This window comes from Rhamphochromis sp. 'chilingali' (genome assembly GCF_963969265.1).
Source record: "Rhamphochromis sp. 'chilingali' genome assembly, chromosome: 7".
In the NCBI taxonomy this organism is placed as follows: Eukaryota; Metazoa; Chordata; class Actinopteri; order Cichliformes; family Cichlidae; genus Rhamphochromis; species Rhamphochromis sp. 'chilingali'.
This window is the reverse complement of record NC_137934.1, coordinates 20,587,736-20,608,103: the sequence shown is the minus strand read 5'-3', so window position 1 is coordinate 20,608,103 and position 20,368 is coordinate 20,587,736. Positions and strand designations below refer to the sequence as shown.

The 20,368-nt window shown below is 39.9% G+C and overlaps 1 protein-coding gene across 3 annotated transcripts in view; it reads left to right on the top strand.

Annotated features, from left to right (window-relative positions):
• plxnb2a.1 (plexin b2a, tandem duplicate 1) overlaps window positions 1-20,368 on the top strand; it is a 241,960-nt gene that overhangs the window by 64,142 nt on the left and 157,450 nt on the right. For all 3 annotated transcript variants that reach the window (XM_080887371.1, XM_080887369.1, XM_080887370.1), the window contains exon 2: window positions 3,291-3,348. The gene's annotated coding sequence lies outside the window, so the exon portion shown is untranslated. The remainder of the gene's footprint in view (window positions 1-3,290; window positions 3,349-20,368) is intronic.

The window sequence follows — 20,368 nt, the reverse complement described above, 5'->3', positions numbered from 1 at the left end:
TAAGTTATGAATCTGTAACAAAAGGAGCCCCCAATGGATTCCAGTATCCACCTGGAACTACTCTGACTTCTTGCTCACACTGCAGTTCAAATAAAAGCGATACAGGTAAACTGACGATAAGACAGAATTGGATTCAGGAACGCTTTGATTCAGCTTTCATTAAAGCGCGTGGTTTTTTTTCAAATTTGATCAAAGCAGCTTTTTATTTCATGCATGAAATGGGGAAAAGGTCCAGATCACCTCCAACATCAGAGTCCTGAGAGCGTTAAAATTATCTCCTGTCATGCATTATGAATGGACTGAGGATCAAGCAATAGAAAATATTAACTGACAGCTTTCTTATCTTTTTAAGTCGCTTTTTTCTTTGTCATTTTCAACTAAATCTTGCATTTCCTTTCAAATAAAGTTTAATTTAGCTTCAGTTCTTTCCGTTAAACAAATGGGATCACCAGCAGATATACTCCTAAAGAATCTGGCCTTTTTAGTCACCGTGCTCTAATGCAGAGGAGCAAAACGAAAAAGCAAAAGGAAAGAAAATTAATCAGTAACTATTTTCTCTTTTCCAGCTCATACGGTGTCAGGATTTTGCTTATTTGTCTTTTATGAAACCTTAAATTTAAATATCTTTAGCCTGAGACTAAAGGCCTGGTGGATTTTATAAGGTAGTAATTAGAAGATGAATCCATAATGAAAATAATCACTGGTTTGACCTCCAGTTAGAGTTAACAGAATCATTCATTTATATTTCAGCACTCAGTGCTCCACAGAGAGAAGGAAATGTTTGTAGAAAGATAACCAAAGTTATTATAAAGTTATAAGTTTAGATGGAGAATTTCCAGCTGCAACGCCTGAACTGAGACGCAGGCAAGCCGATTTCAGAAGGCCTCAAAATTTTCAATGACGCCTCACAAGATGAAGGATTAATAAGCAACGTATTTAACGAGGAATTCAGTCGTTAAACTGCCATCTTTCAGCTAAACAATGCAGCAAATTTGAGCAGGCCCTCTGGGTTTTTTCCTCCAGAACAAACAGCCAAGTCGGGCGTGTGAATGTTAGAGGAAATAACTTATCGCTGGGCTGCAGGTCAAACAGAGGCTAATCGTTTGACACTCGGCAGCTGGATGCATGTTTACCCAGCAGAGTTTGTATCGTGTGTATTTATAGGATCGGCACTAATCACCAGCAACAACTTCCCAGGGGTACACTCTGAGGAATATCAAAGCTAATACGAATTATCTTTTTTTATTTTTAAAAGAACTGAAAACAGACTTAACTGAAATCGTAGCCGTTAACCACTACTTTTTAAGACCTGTAGATATTAATAGATGTTACCATGTCTTTGACTTGTTGCTTTGATTCATTGAAGTCTTCACACGCATCCAAAATCTTTCAGACGCTGCCTTAATCACAAGGAGTCGCCACACTGGGTAGCTCCGCATGTTTGATTTGGCAGATTGTTAAAAATGCTGATCATAAGCACGCTGCTCGCAGATGGACACCTGACAGGCACCTAAACTTCAGCGACACAGAGAAGCGTCACGTAATCCACTTCAAGGGAAGAGCCGATTATTGATGTCAGCATGTGCACACAAAACGTTTTACAGCATTTACAAATCATTCTCATCTTCAGGAATCAAACGGGCTGCAGCGTGGCGCGGTTGTTGGTGCTGCTGCCTCACAGCGAGAGGGAGCAAACCATATTTATTTATTTATGCGGTGCTTTTCCAAGACAAAGCACTTTACAAAACTGATCTAAGATGGTGCAAAATCTTTTCAAAAAGGGGACAGCGGATGAAAGAATATAAAAGAACAAAATGTACAAAATACAAAAATGACATTTACACTCATTGGAGGTAAAATACTACAGAACTAAAAGTGGAGTAAGTCCACAGACTCAGCAGACCTCAGAGGAGCAGGCGGAGCGCTCCACAGCTCAGGTCTGGCAACAGGTTTCCTTTCTGAACCCAGGTGAACCTCTTCTGTGTGCTGTTTGCTCCAGGGGCGCTGCTTATTTCTGCCCACGGCACACCTCACAGAGCATATTCCAAATCTAAAGATTTTCATTTCATGGCTAAGTAGAGGTTTAAAAATCCTCTCTGATGCCTCACAGATAAGCCACAGGTGTCCACACTGGGAGGCTGGAGGAGGGGTAGCGTTTGAGGAATCACCGATTCATCGGGAGCTGCTTTGGGAGCTTCATGTCCTGCATAAAACCCTTTGGTTAGATTCAGTGAAAGATTGCGGTTTCGGTTAAAATGTGCCGTTTTTATAACGTTTATGCTGCACACATTGTCAGAAACTCTGTTTACTGGCACTGACACCAAAAAAGCTTGTGCAGAAGAGAACTTGAGAAAACTGAACTGTTTGTCCATAGAAGGAAAAACAGGTTCATCTTTATAACTCATAACTCTGATCAGTCAAATCTTTTCTTTCTGAAGGACAGATTATCAGATGGAGTCTTTCCGTGGACTTTAGTGTGTAGAGTTTCAGTTGGTTCGTCCATATTTTTCAGACATTTGGCTTATATGAACAACTCTGTTGCCTTTGAGCTTTTAAATTGAGCTAATGGTGCATTTAATGCATTTTCTATGAGATTCATGTTAAGCGTTTTTTAAAAGTTCCCTTTGTGTGAAGTGCGATGGAAATTCCTGCATGTTAAGAGCCGGGATCGGGGCGCCGTGTCATGAATGGCATGAAATCACTTTAATCAGGGGTAACTGTGAAGTACTGAAGACTGCGTTAATCTCAGCTTGGTCACCCTGCCAGGCTGTGGAGTTAAGTGTTCTGACTCGTGGCTGATTGGTAGTGTAGGTGGTTGATTAGTTTGGTCCAGATCACATGGACTACTAAAGTCTGATTGAGCTGAGTCACAAAAAAGTTGGAGGCTGAGTGATTCCTGCATTAGGCGTAATTAGCATGTGTGTGTATATGAGCAGCGTTGGTGTGTGGGGGTGTCGTCTCCTCTGAAGTTTACTTCCTGGCTGCTTCTTTCTCCTGTTTTTCAGCTGTTTCTGAGCATAATTAACCTTCTATCAAATGGTGGCGTAAACCTCATCGCTTCAATTTTGTTAATTTGTGTGTTTCAAGTCGAACTCCGTGGGAGAGTTAATTAGCGAGTTCAGATTTAAAGCTACGAGTGATTCGCCGGGCCGCGTTCACACAGCAGCAATGTTTTTGAATGTTTAAACCATCGAACCCAAAAATATGCATTTATGTTCGAAGCTTTGATCAATAAGTTTACCAAGTATAACTAAAGGAAATAACAAACTCAACTCTTGTGTCTTTCGTAGGTGAGGAGAGAGAGGTTCTTCATGTCATCAGGGTTCAACAGGCTTCATCACTGAACAGGTAAGATTTGATCACCTCCACCCTAATCTTCCCTCTTTGCCTTCTAAGATCTCTAATCAGAGCTTCACTCAGGACCTGCTTTCAGCCACCTGACGATGTTATTTCAATGACGACCTCAGTGGTAGACTTGTGATTGAAGGAAAATATTGATTTTTTTTTTTTTTTTTTTTTGATGATTTGGTGGACTGCCTGCTTGAGAACTCAACTGAACCCCACCTTTTTGTTCATCCTGAGGGTGCTAGCAGTCTTTCATCTGATTGCTTCATGTAGGTCCTCACATTTTCTAAGATTTAAAACATCTGTATACCTCTGGGAGCACTGGGAGATACATTTTAACTAGAGATGGCACGATACCACTTTTTTATGTCCGATACCGATACCGATATCATAAATTTGGATATCTGCCGATACCGATATGAATCCGATATAGTGTTTTTTAATCAACAAAACTGTTTTTTAAAATATCTTGCTGCATTTTGCAAGTCTGCAAGTTCATACTCAAGTTTAAAACAACAACTACACTAAAGCTATTCTGTTATACCTGTATACAAAAAAAATATTTCATAGTTCAGCAATACTGATCAATCTAATAAACTTAGACCTACACCATCCTCCCTATTCTGGTATTTTAAAGAGTACTTAGCGTAAATATTAAGCAACCTAACTAATAGGGTTCCAACTCCCAGCAACAACAAAAATAAATAAATAAAAAATAAGGAACCACCCCTCACGCTCCACCTCATGATGCTTAATCGACGTAATCAACCTTAATTTGATGCAGTGTGGAAAAAAAATGCACAGAAATCAATTATTTTTCAAGAAATATTAAATAGATTCAACATCTTTCTTCAACAAAATTGCAGACTGCACAGATGGTACCTTCCCAAAGGAAAAAGTACTATAGCTTACTAGGGTATATATATTAGACTTAATAGTCACTATATACAGTAATTGACTTCTATTCATTTTACATCAAATTAAAACTTTGTGTGTCAGATAATTATTTATTAAAAGCTAGACATTTTAAATGAGAATAAGAAAGAAAAGTATGTCTTTGTGCCCCCTTTTCCCAGTTAATGCCCTATCGGCCCCCCTGGCTAAACTTTGCTAGATCCGCCCCTGCACAGTTACCAGCGTCAGCTACGTAGAAAAAGATCCTCGAGTAGAAAGTAATAATAAATAAATTCTAACAACAGCTTATCAAGCTTAAACGTGCTGCTGTTGTTCAACCGCTGGTTTCCTCTTTCTGGTGCAAAGTGGGCCAAAAACAAAGACGGACTCGCGACAGAAAAGCCGATCAGCTGATCATTTAAGCAGTTTCACGATTGAAGTAGCAGCCGGAGAGCGAGAGGCAGTCGCTCGTTAAGCTTAACGCAGGAATGCTTTACAAACATTCAGAGATGGACTTACACACTTGCTTTACTTCTCTCGGGGATAACTTTGTCGGAGATGAAATGCCAGGTTGCTAGCGAAGCTCCAAATGCTATCCAGACCACAGGTCCCGCATGCCACAGCCGCTCTATCACGTGATGCATACTGCTCCGACGTGCTAACGTTCTGAGGTGAGTTACGGCGTGTTGCAAGTTTTGTGAGGTGCTTTCGTGATATTTAATGGATCGGATTACATTTTTTATTTTTCTCCGATATCCGATCCAGTCATTTAGGTCAGTATCGGACCGATACCGATACGTAATATCGGATCGGTCCATCTCTAATTTTAACATATTTTACTCTATTCAGAAGAGTTTGGATGCGAGCGTCAGTTTAATTCAAATCTTATTTAAACAACTCGAGTTCACAGCAACAGTTGTTCCAAGGTGCTTAGATAAAGACCCTGCAATATTAGATGGGGAACCCCAACAATTAGGCGTTCCCCTTTGGACATGCACTTAATGACAGTGGAGAGGAAAAACTCCCTTCAAGCAGGAAGGGAGCTCCTACAGAAATAGGCTCAAGGAGGGGCAAACATCTTGGAGAACAGAAAAAGGACAAAAAACAAACTACATGAAAGAGAAAACATGCACAGTGTCATGTAAATGGCACAAGGAGAAGTCCTCAGTGCATTGTGGGAAGTCCGACAGCAATCTAAGCCTAAAGCAGCATTAAACTGTAAACTTCCCTTCCAAGAACCTCCCTTCACTTCTGTTATACTTATCAGTAGAGCAGGGCGATATGGCCAAAAATATTTATCACGATATATATTTGAAAATTTGCTATAACGATATAACTGACGATATAATTGATGCGAGACAAAATACAACTCCACAACATTACTAGCGCAAAAAGACAACCTTCCATTTATTTTCACTTAAACAAGAAGCTGGTTTTTATGTACATTAAAGCTTTATAAAAATGTAACAGTGCAAATGCAAATTCCTTGCTGAAAGTTTAACCAAAAGGCATTTCCAGTAGAAATGGGCTGACATATCCTGAGCATAACCATGTATAATATCCACTGAAGTTAAAAAGAGGTGCTTTGCAACATTAAACTGCATTGTGCAGTACGCATTTTTCAGACCATAAGGTGCACGGGATTATAAGGCACATTAAGCGAAACAAAGCAGTCAGATAAATCAAACTTTATTAAACTCATTCTTCTTGCTTCCTCCACTTTTGTACCATTGATTCATTAATGTTGAATTCTCTGGTAGCTGCTCTATTCCCATGTTGTTGCAGTATATTAATGACTAACCTTGTATTGTGGATGGATTATCTCAGTTGTTCTCCTCACTGAAGTTCGGTCCGTTTACAGCATCCTGCCATGCGATTGCATTTGTCTCTAACCATGAGGAACCTTCACGTTAACTTTTATAAGTGGAAAAGTGTTAGTGTTCGTCGTCCAGCTTCACTGTTTATGTTATGCTAACATAGCTGTGTCGCTAGCGATCACGTAGCACATCATTATATACCAGCTAGCCCAACTTCAGTAACCCTACAAACGTCACTGCTGTTTAGTTTCCTGTCTTCATTTATGTTGGAAGTGATAGCAGAGCTGTACGTTTGATTTTTTTCAGAAATCTCTCCGTCAGAACATGCTATATCATGCTTAGGTAACTAGCAAAACTAGCGAGCTAACTTCCGCTAGCTTCCTGCTAACTTCTAACTCCGTTAAATGTAATAAATTTTGTTTTCATGGATGCCTGGAAGTTAAACTTCATAGTTACACCTGGTAAAGCAGCAATGCTGATCGTTTTATTGAAGATGAAAGAATTTAGACAGTTTTTAACTCTCAGTGATGCTGCAGTGTTGTTTGACCTGAAGTATACGGAGTTTAGGACCCAGATTACTCCCAGATTTAAGAGCATCTTAGTCCGACAAATACGACAATAGCGACGGCCGCTTGCATGTTCTGCAAAAAAATGTGCTTTGTCGTGTATCTGACGGACAAACACCAAACCAGTTACACATCACTGAAGTTGCACCGTTTTTACAAACCAATTCTGGTTCATCTGTTTCACTCAAGAATCGGCCATGTGCGTATGAAAACAAAGGCACTGCGCACGCGCGTTTTACTCACATTCTATTGCGATATTTCATTTTCCTATCGTTGCCTAACATTATACCGGTATTACCGTGAACTTTATAATATGGCCCAGCCCTACTTATCAGTACTTCTTATGGCCTGTTTTGGAAAGCAGTGGTAAAATCAGCTGCAGAAAGGGGTCACCATTTTAATATACAAATTCATTTTAAACCTAAGTTTAAAACTTTTATTTAAAGAAATCAAATTTTGGCTTTTGTAGCTTTTTAATATATCGGAGCAAACTATGACTCAGAACTGGTAAACGGATCAGTGATTGAGGAATTGTGAGACAGAAGATGAATCCCTGGGACTCTTATCTCCACCTGACCTTTTATGTGGTGCAAACAGCAGGTCAAACACTGGAGTTAACTCTGAATTAAGTTTCCTGTCAGCTGAACATTGATTTTGGCTGTTAGCTTTTTACACCGATGATAAAAACATGACTGACAGGTAGGGCTGCCACGATTTGTCGACTAGTCACGATTACGTCGACTATCAAAATCGTCGACGACTGATTTAATAGTCGACGTGTCGTTTGAAGCTTTGTAAGATCGCAAAAGACGCAGGAATAATAGCAGGATTTAAGAGTGTAATAACGGACTGAAACAGAAGATGGCAGCACTGCATGTACAAGGATGCCAGCTGCCGTTAAACCCCGAAGAAGAAGAAGCAGCTGTGTCCCAGAATTCATAGCGCGGCCCAGCTTAGTTTCCAACAATGGCGGTAGCTAGTTAGTTTTAATATTACTCTTATTATTCTTTCTGGGTCACAAAATAAACGTTTAACATATTTTCATGCGAGAATGTAGCTGTGTAAACCTCAAATATCGGCTCAGTTTATCAGGACACCACATATTTTCAAAAGCGCTCCGACGTTTTCGGAGACGTCTGTTACCCACTAGCTCGATAGCTAGCCGGGGGCTAGGTCACTAGCGCCGTGAGAACACCGGACTCCCAGCAAATTGTTTTCAAACCCACCGCTGTCTTTCGCGACTCAGGTTAAATATATATGAGTCACTTAGATAAATTAAAAATGTTGTTGTTTTTTTGTTTTTTTTAGTATTTTATTTGTTCCTGAGTAAATCGGTTTGGCTGAGATTAAAGTTATAGTTTTTACACAGCTGAATAAACGTCAAGCAGACAGCTGATTATCAGAAGTGTGAGATGCTGGAGAATATACTCCGTTGTCCTGTTATATTTTAGATAGCAAGGAGTTTATTAAACTTTACCGAAACAATCTGCAAATTTCATTAAAATTGAATAAACTATCATCTTGTCTTTATTTTTAGTTAGCACCTTAAAAGCTTAAAGCTGTAAGCTAATGATAGTTATATAAGAGCAGATGCTGCTGGTGCAATAAGCTGTAGTTTTACGTCCAGTGGATGATGATCTGATTAGTCGACTAATTGCATAAATAATCGGTGACTAGTCGACTATCAAAATAATCGTTTGTGGCAGCCCTACTGACAGGTCAGAGCACAGTCATTGATTCGGCTGTAGTGGGCTTCACTGACACTGATGAAGACACAAACCATGAAAACTTAAAGGTGAACAGATCTTGTTGTGCATCCTGTTGTTTGTTCATTGCTTGAAAAACTGTTTAAACACAATGCTGTGATACATTCACCAGTTTGCAAAGTGGTAAATAAAGATTATTCAGATTTTTTACTTAGGTACATTTGAATGTTTACTTACTTCAGTAGCTTATAAATCCAGAAGATGTATAATGAGAATACATGCACTTTGAAAATCAAATAGCAATTATAGAAAATTATGTTTCTACTTTGCTTTTTATGTAATAATGCAACATATCTGTAAATGAATGACTGTAAAAGCTGACTTTTTAAAGCTTTAAAGTAATTTAAAGTAACGGTGTAGAGTATAAAATATAATATTTAGTGGAGTAGAAGCAGAAAGTTGCATTACACGTCAGTAAATGCATGAAGTTATGTTGCTGCTGGTCCTGTCCGTGCTCTCATCCAGTGTTGTTGGCCACTGCAAGACCGTACTCTAGTACAATGATGTTGGTAGGGGTGGCCAATTGGGGTCCCACCTGTGGCCTGGAGTAGGTCTGCTTTGCATGGGATTGGAAAACACTGTTTCAAAAATGGCCACAGAGATTTTCTGCAGTTAGTGGTAAGAATGTAAAAATGCTGGTTCTGCTTTTCATCAGTCCAACAAGTTTTTACTCGTAGCTTTCTGTTGTATAATGAGTATTACACCCTCACGGGGTACAGTGTAAGAGCGCTGTGGTATTTTATTGATAAATTCCTCCACTCAGACAAAGACCTACTGCTTTTCTTTCTGTGGGCTATATCATATAAAATTCTCAAAGTCGCTTCATTAAAGTGAAGTTGCTGTGTCAACACATACCTTTTGCTTAAGTGCCTTCTTATTATTTAGCCTCACAATGGACACAGACACATGCAGTATTTCTGCAACACACACGGGAGGCTGTCAGGGTGATGGAGAGAGCACAGGAAGGGGCGTCTGATAACGCGTCCAACACAGGAAGTAGTTCTGCAGTAATGAAACAGTTGTGGAGCTGTGCTGATGATTATCATAAACAGTCTTAAGTACAACAAAAGACTGTCTGTTAGTATTTAACAGTGTGTATTGAACAGAGTCGAGATCATATCAGGTGGTAAATCCTTTGAAGTGGAACATTTCCACTCGGCTGTTTCACCTTAAATCAGAAGAGCTCCCGCTGATGCCCAGTTTGAACTGAAAATCAAAGCTTGGTGCATCCATGTTATAATCTTCTTTCCTGTCTTTTGCTATTTTTGCAATTCTGCCACCTGAACATCAGTGGAATAGTGTGAGATTATTAGGGCTCACTCACAGGATCCAAATTCTTTGCAACTGGGGGGGGGGGAGGGAATTGCTGTTTGCTAGAAGATTTGTATTAAGAGGCCCCAGCCTGGATTCAAATGCAGGACCTTAATGTGAGGCTCACAATTGTAACCGAGCCATGGTTAGTGCTGTTTGGAGGCGATCCATCTCTGAACAATTGTGATCCCACTCGGGACTGACAGCAGTCAGTCTCAGATTGAAGGTTTGTAGGCTGGTGTGGGACTTTAAACTGTAACCGGTGTGCACATGGGTCGATTTCTGTGGTTGAAAGCTCTGGAAAACACCCATTAAATGGACTTTAAGTTAAGTTTGTCAAACAGTGCTTACATGTTTTTATATTTGTTGATCAGACTAACAAATAAGGTAATAAACACAGGGTCGTGAGTGAGTGACGGACAATAATTGAGACCAAATAGTGATGAAAAGGGGGAACAGGAGCTTAGGTCCACCACAAAATGCAGAAAATATAGAAAACCGAAAGTGAATGATTGGCCTTATAAAAGAGGTCAACAGAGAACTAAACACATCAGGTAACGTGTGGTTTTGCAGTGGACTGGAAATGAAATGAACATGGGCAGATGGGTAACATAAAAGTGTGCATTGGGGTAATGTGAGCAATTTGAAACTGGCTTTCACAGATGACCAAATAAAAATGCATCAATTAGCTGCATCTAACATAGATTTCCAGATTTTTCCATTAATTAGAACTAAACATCAGACTCGTGACATCAAGTGATCACTTCTGAGTGTAAATACATAAAACTGTCACCAATACTTACACATTTCAAAGTGTGCATTCAGCTATCATCAGACTGTAGCGATGGTAGCGATCGACAGATGTCCAGCCCTATAGTTAAAATTCAAAAGCAGTGCTGTTCATACTTAAAATTTATACACACAGGGAAGACCTCTGTTGACCCCAGGTAGTGCATTATCCATATTCTCTTTCTCTGATCCAGCCTGTGTTAGGAAGACACGCTTCTCCACATCCAGTATTCACCCACCCTCTCATCATCCCGGCCGTATATTCCCAGGAGCCTCTTGACCAAATGTGGAGGCTCAAATTTCAGACCACTGAGACGGGAACTCCAAGAACTTCTGTTCATAGACAACGGTTGAGACGAACACTGTTTGTTGAAATGCACACGTGCAGTTTGTGGTGTTTTTAAATACACTTTAGATCCTGTTGAGTGAAGTGTTGTAATTTTCTTGCTGGTTTTTGTAAATTGCGGTTTTTGGGTTGTATACACAGCTAGTTCAAGGAATTGTTCAAGGGTTGCAATGGGCTGGCTGTAATGCTAGTGACTGCGACAAGTACCAAATGTTCAGCAGCGAAGCCTTCTAAACAAAGATGACCCAACAAACTCTCCAAAACAAAACCTTAACTTTAACTCTTCATTTACCCCAGAGGCTTTAAACCTACTGATCCCAAATCCTTCTCTCTGAAGGGCTATGGCTGAGTAGTCGTGTTTTCACCAAGAACTCAAGAAGATTTCAGGAGAATTGGATTGTTCTCAGGTCATTCATGCTTCCATCTTGCACAAACATGTTCCTACTATCGGGAATAATCTTAGTTTACTCCTTTGCTTTAGGCAAGGGTGCTGCCTGGATGTAGAGCGCTCAGCTGGCCCGTCATACAGATATGATACAAGTTAAAGTTCTGACTGTGCATTATTGAGTAATGTCTGGAAAAGTCAGCAGTGCAGTAAGGCTGTTTAAAAAGAAGCCATTAAAAGATAAAAATTGCATCATAATTTTCTGTAAAACTCCAAAACATATGTCAGGTCATAAAGCTTATAAATGTAATTGTAAACAGCTTATTTTTCTTTTTTTTTAATTTATGTGTGTAAATATCTGTGTTTATGTATTTATATTAGTTCACATGCTTTTTCCTGCACACGCACACCCACGCTCCTCTGGGAGCTGCACAGGAAAGCGCTGGTTTGTTTTGCAGGAGGAAGTTCAGTGTGTCTGCGTCTTCATTTCAGTGTGGGTGTTTGTGCGTCTCGGAGGGGAGCCACAGCTGCGAGGCCTGGCTCCATACTGTAAACTCCACTCGCGCTGGAGAGGACAGAGACTGTCATCGTTACTGTTAACAAGTCCAGCAGCTCCCTTACTAGCTCCAGCAATATCTGCGCTGAATTATTGCACATATAGTGCATGCATAGAAGAGCATCAGCTGCAGTTTCTTTCCAGATGCATTCACTCTGCAATGAATTTGATCAAACAGGATTTATGTCCGACACAAAAAGCAGCCACTCGGATACAGTACCAACATGCTCACGTATACCTTTTTGTATTGCACCGCTTCTCCTTTATTATATCACAGAGCTTCCGTGATTGCACAGGCCTCTATTAACAAAAAGATTTCCGAGTTCCTTCTTCAAATTTGCCCTGCAGAAAAGGTTCTCTGGCAGTGAGAATGACTGTCAGGAGGAAGCAATTGTGCATACAGGGACTGAACGCCTACGTGTGAGCGCGGTGAAAAGGATGCAACAAGCAGTGGATGGATGAAAGAGATTTATTTCCTGGTTAGACACACAACATTAGGTGTGGCTTGGAATTCAAAGTGCAGTGTTTGACTTTAACATTTAATGGAGAGAAAAAAATAAGGTTTGCTATGGTAGACAGCTGCACTTAGTGGCGGGCTACAGCTCCAGAGACTTTCTTGTTTGTTAGTTCACATTTTTATAAATGGACACAGTTAAATGTGCCAGATATATTAGCAGGTCCTTTAAGTGTTCCTATCACAGACAGTCAACACCTGGTTGATTTGATGCTGAAGTAAACTCCATGATTTGGTAGCTTGCAGAACCAATTTCAATAGCAATGTGGATACAGGTTCATTGAGGTTTGTGGGCATTTATTTATGCACATTCGCCTCCGCAGCATTTTAGTCGGGTCTGAACATTGACTGGAATTCTGTGTCGTTTGTTTTTCAGTCATTCTGTCAGAGATCTGCTGCCATTCTTGGGATCATTGTCCTACCCCATAAACGACTTTTAGTCCAGCTTTAGCTACAAGGTGGACCACGTCATTTGACTCTAGAATAGTTTGGTGTACAGAAGAGTTCATGGTTCCCAGCCCTGTGGCTGTAAAACAAGCCCAAATAAAAAGGACGTTGTTCCAGAAGTCTTGGTTGAAGTCTTGCTTGGTTGGTTCAGAAGCAACTTTGGAAAGCTAAGCCATACTGCCATGTTTTAATTTTTTTTTTAATTGTTTTTTTTAAATTAACATGCTAACTGAGGCCTGTAGAGTCAGAGATGTAACTTGTGGGTTTTTGCGGTTCCTCTGAGTTGCCCTGTATCACTTTGCAGTGAATTTGCTGTGAGTTCCAGTCCAGGGAAGACTGTGATATTGTGTTAACACATTGCTGAACACTACAGACCAGCAAACTGTCAAAACGTCTGCTTTTATTGAGGTGGCTAATCAAATGCTCAACTGATTGTTGAGCATTTGATTAGCACCACCTGGCTGCTGCTGTCTTTATTAACTCTTATGAAAGGGGTGAGGCTGTACATGGTTTTTCACATGACTATATAAAAGTTAAACGGTACAGTAATGCATTAATTTGTGCATTTACCATCACTATCTTTTATTCAGGAGAATAACATAAAAATAGTTATTAGATGTCCTGTAAGATTAACTAAAAACTGGTTCTGGAAGGTTTTTTTGTGGCATCTTTATTCCTGCTGTAAAGTTGGGAATCTTAACGTGGGAGTTTGTGGAGGCTGACTCGCTTTTGGAGTCAGCCTCATGTGGACGTCTGAGGAACTGCAATTTTTGGCACATCAGCATTGGTTTCTTTATCTCTCTAAGAAGATTTCTCTGCATTTATTGATAATAGATAAAGAACATACAACTGTTCATGGAGAAAATAAGCTATACTGGACAGAGCAAAATAAAAATCCGCAAATCACCAGCTAAACCAACTTTCAGTTGTTCTTTTACACTTTATCTTCTTCATCTGACTCTCTCTTTCTCTCTCACTGTGCTACCCTTTCCACTCCCTCATGCCCCCCCTCTGCATTTGCCATTACTGTTATTGGTAATAACATTGTAGAGTAGACTAGATTGGAACAGAGCTTCAATGTCCCCGAGGGGCAATTTGGCCTGCAGATGGTATTTTGTTACGAAAGATCCAACCAGAGTGAAATCCAAGGGACAGTATTTTCACACCCACTGCTAGAGACGGGTAATATTGTATTTTAGCTCAGAAAACGCCAATAGTTGATGGCATAAATTACCTCATATACCTGCTGGTGCCACCTACCTCTGCCCTGATGGACTCAATTTGGCTCTCTGTGTAAAGGTTGCTTGGATTTCGGTAAATGACCTGACATTTCTGCACAGCTTTTATACAAGAGAGGGGGAAAAGAAGGCTGATTCACAGTCACATTTTTCTTTGCAATTTGACTCTGTACTTGACAGGCCTGACTCGAGCCCCTCCTCATTATTGCTTAATATATGCTGGATATAGCTTTAATATTGTATCGTAATATGTATAATTTAAAGTTGTGCTGAATTTTGTATGAGGAGGCTGTATTTGAATTCAGGGATGGTGATGCTGGAGGTGACAGACGGAGTATCACGGAAAGAATAAGTTCCCCAATAATTAGTCACAACAAAGCGGGAAAATGAAAAGGCTCATGAATGGATGCAGATATAAGCAGGAGTGGACAAAGACGTGTACGTTCGTCACTAATGAACCGACTTGATCGGACTCTGACAATCACGGGCTGATTATCGCGGCGTCCGCAAGGGCCAACTTATCCGTGTGTGTGCTGATGAAAACTTCGTCTCGCTGTAAATGTGCTGATGCACGATTTAAAAACTACTTTTAAAAAAAAGAAAGAAGTGATCTCTCTCACTCTCTTATCTTGCGTCCTTTATTATATCCCAGCATTCAGATGGGTACAGCGTGAGATGAGAGAATCAGTTTGTATTGAACATGGCTGAATGCAGTGCTGATGAAAGCTTATGCTGATAATAGCTTTTTCATTATGTCCTTAGCCAGGCTTGGCATTTCATTTTCTATTGCAGACAGAGAGACAAGTTCAGATTTTCACCACCGCTGCTTTGGGTGTGTGCCGCGTCTCTGGGCCGGGGTTCGATCGTGTGTTTGGAATATTAGTTTTTATATTGCATTTCTGCTCGATTAAACGCCGCGCAGACAGGGATGTGGGGCACGAGAGGTTGTATTTACGCCTAAAAATAGACGTCTACGATTAATGGAAATCAAACTGAAGCGGCAGATGTTTGAGACTAAATGCCAGCCTGTAGCTCATGGAGCTTGGTAGATTTCATGTAATTTATGCTGCTGTGATCAATCATGATGTTCAGATATATTTCCCAGATAGGTGGTTATCAGTGCACCAACAGCTGGAAAGGTTAATTAAAAATCAGAAAAGTAAATAGTTGACTGTAGCCTGATACCGTTTGTATTTCCACCAGCAAGCTACTGTAGTTGGTTGTCTAACATTTGTCTTATCCATACGCAGTGAAGTGCCGTGGACCTGCCGGCAGAGTCTCGCTCCTGCATTTTAGAATTTGTCGGTGATTTATTTTCTGTATTTACGGGCATCAGCACAGGAAACAATTGGCAGGAAGTATCAACCACACCACAGAAACTTGGTGACATTCAGCAACAAAGTATGGAGTAAAATAATCTGTGCTGGGTCCTGAGTTTTCCCAACTTTCAGCGAAGCAATTGAAGCGACTACCAGTGAGAGCAGAGACTGATATGAGAGGGTGGTAAATCGAATCAGTGATGTTCGTAATGACAGGAGATCAGCTGCAAGGTGATATGATGTGCTTTATGTAGGACGAGGAATTCCGTTTATTTATTTATTTAACCCCACAAACCAAAGATGGAAGTTAAGACTGATCATGCTGCACAGGGAGAAAACAAAAAAGCCTTAACAGAGCCAACAAAACATTAAAAATTATGTTTAAGGCTTCAGTAACACAGACTGCCCGGTCCCCAACTGACTTTATCTTAGAAAAAAGAGTTTCTTTTCACTTTCTTTCCGGAGCTGCTGTTTCTGTAAACGAGCGGTGTAAAGTTTTATTTTCACAGGAGCGCTCTGTCCCCAACCCCCGGGCCTCGGACCGGTACCGGTCCGTGAGTCGTTTGGTACCGGACCGCGAGAGTTGAGGCTCAGGTGTGAAATGTATGGTTTTCAGGGTTTTTATCGGTTTTCAGTGTTATTTTTTTAATCGTTTTTATCGTTAACTCTGTTTTCCTGGGTCTTTTCACGTGTGTTATGAATAAATCTCCTTTTTTTCCGGTACAGGTACTAGTTTGATTTTGTTGTATTTATCCGCGACACCTTAAAGGCCAGTCGGGCATAAACCGGTCCGTGGCGCAAAAAAAGGTTGAGGACCGCTGCTCTAGTGTGTCCAAAAATCTTAAGCTGTCGCATGGACGTGGTTTGAATGTCGATGTCAGTGAAGAACAAATCTGTGAGGATGGTGTCGATGGACGTGGATGTCAGTAGGGTTTTACCCCGTCTGTCACCTCGACATTTCTGGACACAAATGGTGACTATGATTTATAAAGACCCGAAACCTTGGAACCTGCTATTGATTGTGTTCCTTGAGGTCAAAGGACAAGGAAGCCTAGAGCTGTTTTCCAGTAGACTTACTTGTAACCTTTTTTTTTTTTTTTTTTTGACTAGAGGAGTCTCCCCCTGCTGGCCATTAGAAAGACTGCAGATTTAAGGCATTTCTGCATTAACTTGGACCTCAAATCGAAGCTACATCCATCTTTTATATAAAGGCTTTTATATAAAGGGTGTTTCAACTCACTTTTTTCTTTTGCTGAATTATTGCTGTCAGTCTCCCTGAAATAAAAGGAGAGGCATGCAGTGCTAATGCTGAGCTCAAACACAGCCTTAGGCCTGAAATAGAGAAATCCGTCTCATTCATGAAGCAAATTAAACTTATGACATCATATAATAGGAGTCAAATTCTTTCATCCTAAAGGACAAATTGTTTATTTGTTTTTGTTTTATTTTTTTCTAGCACTGAAATTAAGGTTTTCAAAATGGTCCGTCTTCCTCTCGCCCCCAGAATTTGTCATGGTATTCTTGGAATGTCATAAAAAGATGACGTTGAAATATAGACACAAGGAAATTTGGAAAATAGTTTATAGTTAAAATAGTTTAATAGTTTGAAGTCATACTTGGAAATTTCAAATGTGTTCAGCACATTGAAACATGACCATAATAAACTAGGAAAGAACATTTTTATCCACTGAAGTCACTAAAGCTGAAAGTAATGGACAGCAGTGGGAAAAGTCATAAATTTAAAGTCCACAGCATCTGCTCGGTTTCCACACCCTTCTGGTTGCTTCAGATTGGAAGTCGTGGGATTTTTGTTTACTCGGCAAACACCACATGCTTCTGATCTGTGCAGATACCCGTCGGGAGAGACTGATATTGTGTAAAAGTCCATTCCGCTGCCATCAAGCCTGCTCTCTGTGTCTCCCTTTATCCCTGAGGAATGTCAGTCACGTTGAGTAGAACCAGATGTGTTCACCCCCACCTTTCCAGCCATCCATCTCTTCCGTTTTTATCCACTTTGAAGATTTTTAAAGATTAATGTGAGAATTCTGTGAATTTCTCACTTTTTTTTTGTTTTGTAATTTCTTTCAGCTACTTTATTTCACCACTAAAAGAACGATACGAATGTTCAGGAGCCCATCAGTTTCCCAATCACACTGATGTCCTAGTGTAGTTTTAAACTTGAGACTTTTTTTAAAAAGTAGGAGGAAGTTTAGATTGTGTGGGGTTTTTTTGTTTTTTGTTTTTTGTTTTGTTTTTAAACAAAGGTGTTTATTTATTTATTTATTTATTTTTAATGCTGTCATTAGTCATAGCAGAAAGCTGAAAAAGTCAACTACTGTTATCTCATGCAGTAAAATGACAGGCACTGGGTAAAATTTAGACCAAATATCAAAAAAGCATTGGATTTATCCATTTATTGATTGGGAAGTATGCAAGAACACCATCATAAATTATAAATAATATTAATAATAGAAAACTGCTCTTTATTAAATGTTCATTTGGATATGTTATGTGGTGTCATACCTAAGGAATGTCACACTGAAGCTGAGAATGTGTTGCGTTTTTATCACATTCACGCTTTAATGTGTGAAACCATTCACCTGCTTTTAAGTACATTGTGTGCCTTGTACATGCGAAGGTGTAAATTAAATATCAGTCCACCTAATCACATAACAGCAGTTTCTACAGGTGCTCAAATACTTTATGGGCTTGAAGCATCCATCATTCTGTGTTAGCTTGAACTACATTTCATAGACCTGTAGAATCAGATATTTAACCTATAAGGAGCTCGCTCACCTAGTTTTTACATGAAATTAATGTTTTTGAGAAGGTAAATGTGAGATGGTCAAGTGTGGGATATCTGATGAACAACTTCATACATGTGCTAACTAATTTGCTTATCCGTTATTCATAACACCAACAGCTGGTGCAGTTTATTTTAAAGACATGTCTTACACTTATAAGTGAGTAACTTTCCTGCTTTTCACACTCCAGGGCACAATGCCAGTGTGCTGTTTGTACAGCGGTTGCTAATGATCACAATAATTACATCAGTTTTGAAAAGAGATTTCTCTAAATTGTTGCCAGTCAGTTAAAATAAATTGATTTGGCCTCAAAATGTAGCAATTTTAAATTTGAATGCAACCTTGAAATGATGGGTTTAATGTTGTAAACGCCACTCTTGCTCATACTGGTTATTTAAGCATCCTCTGCCACTATTTTAAACTAAAATTACAGATGTGAAACCTTTGAGGTGTGAAAACATTGTTTAGATTCTGGCTTTCTATATTTATGGACCAGTCACAGGAAGTAAGATGACGTCTTAAGTAGTCAAATTGAAATATATCAACACTTGGTATGGCTTATTGCTGTTTCAGAGAGAATGAGATGATATGAGAGAGAAATGCACAAAGTGGTAACGAAAATAAACCCAGTAGTTTCTTTTCATTTGCTCGAACTGCACTAAGTGAAGATATCAGGTGCACTTTCTACTTTCATAGGCAGATGCCTCTTATATAGGTGATGATGGGACATTGATCAGTCATGTGATCATGCAGTTACAAAAAAGGTTAATTTTAAATATGTTTAGTGTAAAAAGTGATTTTAATTTTGAGGCATTCAAATCAAGCTGATCGATGATCTTCTGATACTTTAAACAAGGTCATTTTTGAGGCATCCTTATATTTTTGCCTCCCATCATTGATCCATGAGACAAGATCCGTTACACAGTAATTCATAAGGACGCGCCGTCAACTACAGCCTCCTACAATCCTGCATAGACTGACCTTCAGCTGCCTGGACCGGCGCCCTCTGGGGGCTGTCTGCGCACGGATTTTAGCATCCAACCCAACATGGCGGCTCATTTCATAACTTTCTCTTATATTCCAGGAATAGTCCAGAGACAGTGGTGACTGTTCAAAGTTTCCTGCAGTGTGTGATTATAGCCTAGCAGGCACTTTGTTGTGCTTCAAACACAACAGGATTCTAACAGGTCTGCTCACAGGTTTTTCACTCTGAGAAAAAAAGATGTCATCTTGTTCTATGGAGACATGTGCATGTCATTTTACAGACTCTTAACTTGTATCTTTTAAATGTTTCGAAGTTAGACTTTAAGTGACCGAGTCACTGTGGTTATGTTAAGAAGCTCAGGTTTATAAATGTATGGAAGTAAATGAATGTGGAGGAGGAGGGTGTGCAGTCGGCCTTCTCGGGGGAAATAAAGGAATATTGCCAACGTTTGTTGCAGGATAATGTTCCCTTGTAAATCTTTGGAAATAAGTTTTCATTGAGAGATAAATTGAGGTGGGAGGAGGTGAGATATTCAGATGGAAAAAAAGAGTTGAAGAGAGGCAGAAAGATCCTTTTTTTTTTTTTTTCTTTACTGTTTGCACATATTGGTTTTTGGTTGGTGCATCTAAGATTTGTCTGACCTCTGTCTTTTTCTCATTTCCTGCTCTTTACCACTCTCCAAACATATCTCTGTAAACAAAGAAATTCCTCCACCAACATGGATCCGTTTAGCTTTCCACTTCATTTCGGAGCCGGGCTGTCTCAGCGGCCCTGATCACAGCGTACTGATAGAGCCAGATTCAACAGCTCCTGTCGGACTGTTAAACAAACTGCTGCGGCTCTGTTCAGCTTGCCAACCTTTATCTCTTCCCTCCCTCGGTTCAGACTTTCTGCCTCCTCTTTTTCTTCTCCTTGAGCTTAAACATTTGTGGGGGGTGTAGTTTCTCCTATTTTTGTGACAAATTTCCTGCTTTACACAAAGCTGTTGCTTAATGTAAACCACTTTGTGATTACGTATTGGAATGTGTCAAATTGGCCTTCATCCTACAGCCCAGTCTCACCACAAAGGATAATGGTTGGTGTTTAAAGGGGGTTGAAACAGTCGTAGTAACGTAGGTGAGCTTTTGTGTTGCGACGTGTAAACATGTTTGGCCTATTCAGACATGTTGTCACCAACACAAGTTTTGATGACTAAATTAGAACCAAACCATCCAGACGTGTTTTGATGCTTATCTGGGTTACGGGAGCAGGAGTACCTCTCCTGGGAGACCTCATTCAGCTCTTCT